Genomic DNA, 9,774 nt, shown 5'->3' on the forward strand with positions numbered 1-9,774 from the left:
TAAAAAAAATTACATACATAAGCTGGTGTTACAGACATTCAAGGAGTTAAGCTTCCGCTGAATTCTTTGTTGTCAATGCTTGACAATTAAATCTGTGTTCACATCGAAATTGAGTTGGGAGTCGAACACGGTTCCCAAGTACTTCTAAGTGCCAACAATTAGAACATCCTCGCCATGTGTAGTGCTAGCTTTGGGTATATCACTGTTCTTCCTAAAATCAATGATAAGTTCCTTAGTTTTTGACACATTAAGGTCAAGGAAGTTATCATCACACCAATCAACAAAGGCAGGTAGGGCACAACCGTGATCTGACTCCGAGCCCTGAAGAAAAAAGTGCGGTATCGCCAGAGAATTTCACCAGGTAGCTACCCTCTTTAGAAGACCTACAGCTGTATACAAAATAAAAAGCAGGGGGGAAAGAACGCAACCCTGCGGTGAGCCCCTGTTTGAGACCAGGACGTTGGACGTAACTCCATTAACTAAAACCTGCTGGGTTCTTTCTGTTAAAAAGTTTAAAAGCAACATTAATTCAATTCAATTCAATTCAATTCAATTTATTGTCATTAAAAACAATGTGCAGGCACATGTTAAAATGAAATGAGGGCTGTGGCTTCACTAAACAGTGCAAGACAGACACAGACAAACACAGCAAACACAATATAAGATATACACACATGAAGACCGAAAGCTAAAAATAAGTTAAAAAAGAGCTGGAGTACAGAATATTTAAAAATGTCTACAGACATTCAGTGGGTAGCCAGGTTCAGGTGGGCAACAGCTTGTGGGAAGAAGCTGTTTTTGAGCCTGGTAGCGCGGGCTCTGAGGCTCCTGTAGCGCCTCCCAGAGCGCAGGGGAGGAGAACAGTCCATGGTTGGGGTGGGTGGGATCTCTGCTGATGCTCAGACCGCTTTGAAGGCAGCGTTTGTGATAAATGTCTTTTATGGCTGGGAGCTGGGTACCGGTGATATGCTGGGCCACCTTGACGATCCGCTGCAGAGCTTTCTGGTCTACTGAGGTGCAGTTGCCGTACCACACTGAGATGCAGATGGTCAGGATGCTCTCTATGGTGCAGTGGTAGAAGTTGGTGAGAATTTTGGGGGGTAGACAGGCGCTCCTCAGCCTCCTCACTAAATGCAGGCGTTGTTGGGCCTTTTTTACAAGGGCCTGGGTGTTTAATGTCCAGGAAAGGTCCTCGCTGATGTGGACTCCAAGAAATTTAAAACCGGAAACACGCTCCACTTCCACCCCATTGATGTGTATGGGGGAGTGGCTGCAGCTTCTAGACCTCCTGAAGTCCACAATCAGCTCCTTTGTCTTCTGCACATTAAGGACAAGATTGTTGGTAGTACACCATGATGTGAGGTGCTCAATCTCGTCTCTGTAGGCCGCCTCGTCATTGTTGGTGACACGGCCAATGACTGTGGTGTCATCTGCAATGACTGTGGTGTCATCTAAAAGCTGATCAGGTAAATTAAAATAAGAAGTAAGCCACTCGATCAAAATGTGAGGTTGCATCTTGCTAAAAGCCGAAGAGAAGTCAGCAAATAAAAGTCTCACACGAGAATTGGGTTTCTCCAGGTGATTATATACTTTGTCGAGGATAAAGAGTCTGCATCCTCCAAACCCTTGCCATCTTGATAAGCAAACTGCAATGGGGTCTAGTTTGCCATCAACTAGGGAGGCAACCTCATCTTTTAAAAGGTTTTTCATTGCAAGTGATGTAAGTGCAACAGGTCTGAACTCATTTACTTCTCTGGAATTTTTTTGATTTCGGGATAGGGATTATAGTGGTTTCCAAGTTTTCCAAATTGAAGGTAACTGGCAACAGTCAGCACACATCTGAAAGAGTTTAGTGAAGATCTCACCAAGCTGGTTAGCACAGTAGCACAGAGTGCGCCCGCAGAGGGCATCAGGGCCAGCAGCTTTCCTTATGTTCATTTTCTTAAATAAGGCTGTGACATGTTTTTGAGATATCACAATATTATTCTGAGGTACAAGGGACTCCCTCAACCTGGAAATATTATGAGTAAAATCTGACCTTTAAAAGCAAGAGAAAAGGGAATTAAAAGTGTTTGAAAGATCAGCCTCCTCCACTCCATTAACACTGATAAGTTGCTTGGTCTCACTTGCATATTGGTTAATGGAGGCCATTGATCTGATCCCTTGCCAGGCCGCTGTAATGTCAACACTGCTATATTGCATTTCTATTTTATTCCTATACCTCATTTTGGCCTTAGCTATTTCATTCCTCACTTCTCTGGACACAGCCTTTTTCTCGAGAGGATCGCGGTGTAAAGAGCCTTTTCTTTTTATTAATAACCAATTTGAGTTATCCATGCAGCCAGTCCTGGATGTAGTGAAGTAGGGTGGCTCTCACTGTCGCACTCTGCACTGAACATTTTTGTCACAGTTTTTGGCAAGGCGACTGGTTGATGAACAGCAATTATAGCAAATATTATCTTTAAGGTATGCTTTCCTCTGATCCAACGATTTACTCCTAAAACCACGACATTTGCTGAGGGGATATGGTTTGTTGTGATGTGGGCATTGCTTGTCTGGGTCGGCCACCCCTTTTTTTTGAGGGGTTGTCATGGCTGCCGTCAGAGTCTATTGAGACTGCCGTCCTTCTGACAGAAACAAGCGCTTTCATGTTGTGTTTAAAAGGTTTCTCCATCTTACTCATACTCAAACCACCAGTGAGTAGGGCAAAGCTTGGATCATTGAGTGTCTTGGCTTGGTCACAAACAAACTTTGCAAAGAAAAATAATGGTGGGTAAGATATTTGGTGATTTTCTTTGTAATGAGATGCCAGAGAGACCCACTTGTCATGCAGGTGGTATGGCAGCGTTTGGACAGTTGCACTGATGCCACGAGACGAATCCAGGTAGTTAAGACCAGGTTAAGATCCATCTGCTCTGGCAGCTTCAAGCGCCAAAAGAATGTCTCCCAGCTATCTTAACCTTTGATTTTCTCTAGTTGTGAATTTTGGAAAATCGTCGACTTTTTTTAAGGAGTGCATTTTCTATTGCTTCTGGTGATCCATAGCAATCTTCCAACCTTTGCCTTACCATGCTCACACCTGCTGATGCATTGTGGACATGGACTGCTCGAATTCTCTTTGTGTGCTCAGATGATTTTGGCCCAAGCCATTTACACAGAAGATTGAGCTCTTCTCTTGATGTCAGATTTAAACCCTCTGTAGAGCTGTGGAAAGATGTTTTCTAGGCCCAATAAATCTCTGGTTGGTCGTCAAACATTAATAGCCCGGAGCATATCATTTCACGATGTATTAGATACTTGGCCAAATCTGTTGTAAGTGACGAACTGGATTCATTAGCTCTGGGTGCGGCTGAGGAGGTTGGTAACCACTGCTGAATGGTCTTGTATTGTGTGACCAGTCTCGGTGGCTGTAGGTGTCCTCGTATAGACTTAGACGGCGCTGACACTCTAGCTCAAGGTGGGTGTTCCTGGATGGGATTTGAGCATGAAGATAATTCGGAGGAGCATCAATCTTTTGTCTGAATGCGTGCTGAGCAAATAATTCCTGATAGTCATGGTCGCCGATCTCACTTGACTGAACATTACTTTTCCCCATGTAGCTTTTAGCTGCCTGCCCATCGTCCATTGCTAGCTGGTGCATTGGTGTGGATGTGGGTTCTAGCAGCCTTGAGTTTTGGTGAGATTCGGGTACTGAATTCAATATGTACTTATGCTCAGCATATTTACTCTTTAAGCTTCCACGATCTAGATCCCCAAATTCTTCCTCAGCAGCTGCTTCCAGAACTTCAGCTTCAGCGATGGCAGCTGCTGCCGCGCTCTCTCGCCGCAGTGTGTGCGGACTGGCTTGAAGCTCTGCTTTCTTTCTAGCAGCCTCCACAGGAGCCTGTTGTTGTTGTGCTCTTCAATGTATGCTTGCGCTTTAATCGTATTTGCTTCTCTGTGGAAATGATGGATGTGCACATGCTGCTTCTGCTTTTGTACGTACTCTGGCTGCAATGGCACTGGCTGAGGACAACGTGAGGTGTTGGAGCATTGTGATCATGTTCCGAGTTCATCCATCTTGTTGACTGCAGCTGTAATCGCAGAAGAATGCTATGTATTTCCACGAAGAACCACTTTTCTGTAGGTAAGGGCTATTCTGCCCTTACTAGAACGTAGACATGATTGCTAGCTTGGTAGATAGCTAAACAGGTGTTTCCCTCTTACTCCCACACCAGCAAACACCAAGCCATCTTTAATTAGCTATTACAGGTAACTAGCGATTAGCATGAATGCTAACTTAACATTGGAAATCACACAGACAAGCTAGTGCGATTAGCATCACCATGGTTTAACTTTATTACAGGAACTAAGAACTGCTACAAATAACGATCACGGGTGATTGTCATAAAAAGGTAAGTGCTCAAATCAAATAACACTGATTACTTACAGACATATGCTATCTAGGGCTCAGGCAGAGAAAAATGAACAGATGGGAAAGAACAACAGCTGTGCTTGCGAAGCTCTTCGGGTACAAATCAAACTACGGCAAGTCCATATCGTCACCTTCTTAAAATAATGGCCTAAGTCATATTTTCAAGTTTTTCAAAAAACAGAATAAACTGAAACTGAAACAAAATGTGTCAGTTTATTCTGTTTTTTTAAAAACTTGGAAAATACGACTTAAGCCATTGTTTTAAGAAGGTGACGACATGAGACAAACAGCACCACACAGTCGACACTCCGCCAACTAACCTAAAGGGGCAGCAAAAGGGGTACATAGGGAGAAATTCAGTGTCCTGATAACTGGGGGGGGGGCTGTTTGTGAAGCGTTTGGTTTGAATACTTGGCATAAATGGAAAATGGAGTGCATATACATAGCACTCTTCTAGGATACTACCGACCACTCAAAGTGCTTTACAATGTATGCCTCACATTCACCCATTCACACACACATTCATACACTGATGGCAGAGGCTGCCATGCAAGGCACCAAGCTGCTCACCAGGAGCAGTTAAGGGTTCGGTGTCTTCCTCAAGGACACCTCGACACACTCTCTGGAGGACCCGGGGATCGAACCAGCGACCTTCTGATTACTAGACGGCCCGCTCCCCCTCTTGAGCCATGTCGCTCCATCATTGGATGGAGATGCTTCTCTTTGCCTGCAGAGTGTCTAGATGACCTCAATGAGGCCCCAGGCTTTTAAAGGAGTACTTTCCCTTGAATTCTCCCAGGGACTTCCAAATATATCTTCACAGTACTGAGGATAATGATGGTGTGTGGGTGAGACAATTTAACTGCAAAGACTTGACAAGAACCATTAATCAACAAGAGTAGGAGCCCCTCCATCCTGTCATCAGATGGATTAATTGGGTCAGTTAGCAATGACAAATGCCTTTACAAACTAAACAAGGGCCAAAAAATGTGGTTCTGGCCTCTATTATATTTTATTCCATTCGGTATTCTTATAATATGGCAAATACACACACACGTACATACACACACATACTATGTGTGCATGCATGTACACACACACACACACACACACACACACACACACACACACACACACACACACACACACATACAAGCAAACCATGCGCCCTCTGTCATTTGAGTTGCATATTAATTCATTCAGATTTTTGTCCCTTTCACGTTTATGCTCTTTTCAAAAATCTTCATAACCAAAATGATCAACACGGATGTATCTCTACCCCTCTCTCAGTCGCCTCTCTCTCTCTCTCTCTCTCTCTCTCTCTCTCTCTCTCTCTCTCTCTCTCTCTCTCTCTCTCTCTCTCTCTCTCTCTCTCTCTCTCAATTCAATTCAATTCAATTCAATTCAATTCAATAATGCTTCATTGGCATGACTGGATTAATTACAATGTTGCCAAAGCAGGTGACAGATAAACAGGTCAACAGAATACCAAAAAAATAAAAATAAAATAAAATAAAAAAAGGAATAGGCAGAACTGGCAGAAACATAGAACAGCACTTGAACAGCAACTGACAGCAATTGGAACAGTAGTTGGAACAGTTATTGAGACTGTTTTGGTCACTCACTGACCCTTAGGCTATGGCATTCTCTCTCTCTCTCTCTCTCTCTCTCTCTCTCTCTCTCTCTCTCTCTCTCTCTCACTCTCACTCTCTCTCTCAGCCACACACATGCACACACACACACACAGATACAATCACACACAAACACAAACAGCATTATTGCCTGAATAAAATGCAAAAATACTGTATCTTGCATATCATAAAAGCTTTGCAGCTCCGCTGGCTGTAATTCCAGTATGGCCCATCAAGATTACACTGCACAGCACAACACAACTTGCTTTACCTCCTTTAACCTCAGGGGAGGGCTATTCTGGCTAGGGGGGTTTTGTGTGCATGTGTGTGTGTGAATTATTACTCTTTGCATCTGAATCCTGGTATTATACAGAGGATGACGAATGAAATATTTTAATAGCTCGCTCTCTCAACCCTTCCAGACACGCCTAAAAGGAATGTCACCAAAAAAAAACAACTGAAATGTGTTACCGTCCACTGTAGAAGTCCGAGAGGCAGCCCCTGCTCATAATCAGCCGTGCACGATGAGGGGGGCCAACACCGTGTAATCCTGTAATAATTTCCTGGAAACACTGAAAGGGAAATGCCAGAGAGGCAGGATAACTTTCCCGAAGGTGATTATCCTGGATGACATTTCATTATATCTCTACTGTAAGGTGCTAGAGACGCATGACAGAGAGAAACTAATTATTGTGCCATCGGGGAGTAACCCATGGAAGATGGTAGTGACATCCACTACATACTGTATTCTTATGCAAATATATAAATGAAAATAGACAGAGAGACAGACAGACAGACAGACAGATAGATAGATAGATAGATAGATAGATAGATAGATAGATAGATAGATAGATAGATAGATAGATAGATAGATAGATAGATAGATAGATAGATAGATAGATAGATAGATAGATAGATAGATAGATAGATAGATAGATAGATAGATAGATAGATAGATAGATAGATAGATAGATAGATAGATAGATAATTTACACATCACTATAATAATATACTAAGTAACAATATCTTATACTTTTGGAACATTTTAAGTTGCAGTCTAGTTATAGATGACATACTTTTTCCTGAATGACATGTACTTTTTTGTTTTAAACTCACTGAAAAATTTGTGTGCAGTGTGAAGAACCAGGAATCAGGAACATTTATTTGTCATTTCATTGTCTGTACTTGCGTACACGAAATGAGACGAAATATCATTTCCCCCAGCTCACAGCAGTGCAACACAAAGACAAAAACACGTATCCAAACTACAAGACTGTCATGACCCGCTCCAGATCCTAGATGTCTCTTCCTGTCGAGTTTCCCTCCTGTGTGATTACCGGTCCTGCCCTAATGTGTTGCGCCTGTGTGTCATTGTCACCCTTTTTCTCCACAATAGTGTCCAGCTAATTACCCCACTCTTTCGAGCCGTCCCGATCGCTGTTCCACCCTGTCTGCCGATCCGGGGGGGGCTGCAGACTACCACATGCCTCCTCTCATACATGTGGAGTAGTCGCCTGCGGCTTCTTTTCACCTGACAGTGATGAGTTTCACCAGGGGGACGTAGCACGTGGGAGGATCACGCTATTCCCCGCCCCCCGAACGTGCGCCCCGACCTACCAGAGGAGGCGCTAGTGCAGCGACCAGGACACATACCCACATTCAGCTTCCCACCCGCAGACACTGTCATTTGCATCTGTAGGGACGTCCGACCAAGCCAGAGGTAACACAGGGATCCGAACCACCGACCCCCATGTCAGTAGGCAACGCGATAGACTGCCACACCACCCGGATGCCCTTTAAAAAAAAAGGATTTCTGTTGTGAGTTTAGTGCCTTGGCATCCTTGGAACTGATATCCAAACAGTCATTTGGCCCAGGTCGATGCCATCCTTAGCAAGACGATCCGTCTTTCTGGTTACAACAACCTTCTATTTGGTTGCAGTCTATGCAACAAACGCAGAGATATGTGAAATCTAAATGTTAATTTACTGGGTATGTTATCCAGCAGCTATGGGTTTGACTAATGAGAGTCAACCCATTTAGATTGAGTTCCGAGTTGATGCACCTAAATCTAAGTGTTATTTCCTACTTGACATGGCTGGAGACCACTACGCTAAACAGACGCTCTCCTCCCTGACATTATGCGCATCTTTACATAATGAATTGCTAACACTATGTTGTGTCATCCAATGAAAAAGCAATACTTATTTTTAACTCCTTATTGTCCATCCTCTCACTCCAGTACATCCTCGTCCCCCTCACTTCCTGTCTCTCTGTTCTCGTGATATCATCCACTATACTACATCTTCCCTTTCGTTAGACTTACAGTTGTCCTTACTTTAACATCAACATAATAAAGCTAATGATAAATGAAATGTCTTGGTTTGGGGTTTTTTTTCCATTCTCAAACATAAACATAGACATATTTTAACATTTATGTTAAACTAATTTCTATATTCTTAAACCAACATACTTCAAACATATTCCAAATCAATCTAAAATCTCATCCATCCATTATCTGAACCACTTATCCTGCTCTCAGGGTCGCGGGGATGCTGGAGCCTATCCCAGCAGTCATTGGGCAGCAGGCGGGAAGACACCCTGGACAGGCCGCCAACAATATTCAATAAATCCACTTTTCTTTAAAGCTAACATGAACAAATTCTGCTTTTTTCTCCTATGTATCTTAATTAAGTGTCTCTGTATCGGACTGGCTTCTCGATAATTCTGCCACTTCTGGTAACACTTGGATTATCTGGCACCGATACAGCTGTTGGCACTCTGCTGGAGCACTCAGAACATCCTGCATGTCCAAATCTCCAGCATCCTCACATGCATCTGCTGGAACCCCAATGTCCTCACGTGCTTCTGCTGGCACAGCAGCATCAACATGCATTACCACAGGAGTGTGGTGAAGATGTTTAACACTCCTTGTGATCCTGGATCCATCTTCGGTGTTTGAGTCCAAAGGAATAGTCTGAGGTGTTTCTCAGGAGTACATAATGAGTGTCTCTGAATTTAGAATCCAGTTTACCATTATCTGTACTGGCAATGTACACCAAGTCTCCAACTTTGAAGTTGTCTTGTCAGCATAGTCTTTCATTTTGTCTGTGTATTCTTGGTGGTGTTTTTGAATGTCCTTTGTCTTTTCCTCTTCTTCTACCAGGTTTGATAACGTGGTAAGAATGTCTTGTCCAAACATGAGCTTGGCTGGTGTTTCTCCTGATGCTGTGTGTGATGTTGAGCGATATGCTACAAGAATCTTTGGGAGTTCCTCTCTCCATTTCTCTCCTTCACTGTCAGCTGCTCTGAAGGTCTTCTTCAGGTATCTGTGAAACTGTTCTATTTTACCATTTGATTTTGGATAACACGGTGATCCGCGTATGTGCTTGATTCCACACGTTGTTAGGAAAGATTCAAATAGCTGTCCAACAAACTGCTTGCCATTGTCTGCGACAACCTCTAGGATATCCAAACCGAGCAAATATTTTCTTCAACTCCTTAATGACTGGCTGAAGATGTGTCATTTATGACAATTGCCTCTGGGTATGAAGTATAATAGTTAGAGTCAATATGTAGTTGTTCTCTGTAGGACCTACTAGGTCAATGCCTAACTTAGTCCAGGGACTGGGTGGCAGTTGAAGTGGTTGAAGAGGTTGATCGTCATGCAGTGTCTGGTTGAGCACACAGGCGGAGCAGTTTCTGATCAGTCTTTCAACATCTAAGTCCAT

Source organism: Lampris incognitus, chromosome 8 (assembly GCF_029633865.1).
Source record: "Lampris incognitus isolate fLamInc1 chromosome 8, fLamInc1.hap2, whole genome shotgun sequence".
Taxonomy (NCBI): Eukaryota; Metazoa; Chordata; class Actinopteri; order Lampriformes; family Lampridae; genus Lampris; species Lampris incognitus.